The sequence below is a fragment of the Buceros rhinoceros genome, unplaced genomic scaffold (assembly GCF_000710305.1).
Source record: "Buceros rhinoceros silvestris isolate BGI_N320 unplaced genomic scaffold, ASM71030v1 scaffold19896, whole genome shotgun sequence".
NCBI lineage: Eukaryota > Metazoa > Chordata > Aves > Bucerotiformes > Bucerotidae > Buceros > Buceros rhinoceros.
The window spans coordinates 4921-5545 of NW_010419557.1; the positions used below are offsets into that span (position 1 = coordinate 4921).

A 625-nucleotide genomic window follows, 5' to 3' on the forward strand; every position below is an offset into this window, starting at 1 on the left:
CCCAAGGGCTCCCTTGCTTAGCCTGGTGTGAGTGGTGGGCAGGCAGGGCCCTGAGCCACAGCACTGAGGCACGGTGTCCCTCTCTCTGGGCTCCGTTTCAGTACTGAGCCTTCAGTCCTGCCTGGCATTGCAGGGCAGCGGGTGCCAGAGCCTCTCTGGGGCGAGCACTGCCGGGGGATGGCCATGGCATCGCCCAGGGAGCCGGGCTTTGGCCAGTGCTCCAGTGGAAGTGTCTCTGGGCGGGGGCCCTGCTGCCTGCCGGGCTCCTGCTGCGTCTGTACATAGCCAGAGAGATGAATATTTATGTACCTGAAATACTGACCTGATAAATTATTTTTTTGGAATAGACCCCAGCGCAGTTTCTGGGCTGCTCCTGGGGGCCAAGGGCCCAGCTGAGCTGGGAAGGCTGGTCGGGGTTCCTCATCCCAAGGGGCACAGGGGTCTGCAAGCGCTCCCGGGGGACAAGGAGGCAGTGCCACAGGTGCAGGAAGCCATGTCCCCACTCCTGTGCCTCCAGGCCCGCTGCGGCACAAAGCACCCTCGCATCTGTTCCCCATTAGCCGCTGCTGCACTAAGCCACCGTGAACTCCGCTACCAGCATCACCCTGAAACTGATCCCCCAACT

The 625-nt window shown here is 62.2% G+C and overlaps 1 protein-coding gene across 1 annotated transcript in view; it reads left to right on the top strand.

Annotated features, from left to right (window-relative positions):
• Window positions 1-625, top strand: part of FGFR4 (fibroblast growth factor receptor 4) — a gene marked incomplete at both ends in the record, with an annotated part of 5780 nt that overhangs the window by 4915 nt on the left and 240 nt on the right. The gene's annotated exons all lie outside the window — the stretch shown is intronic.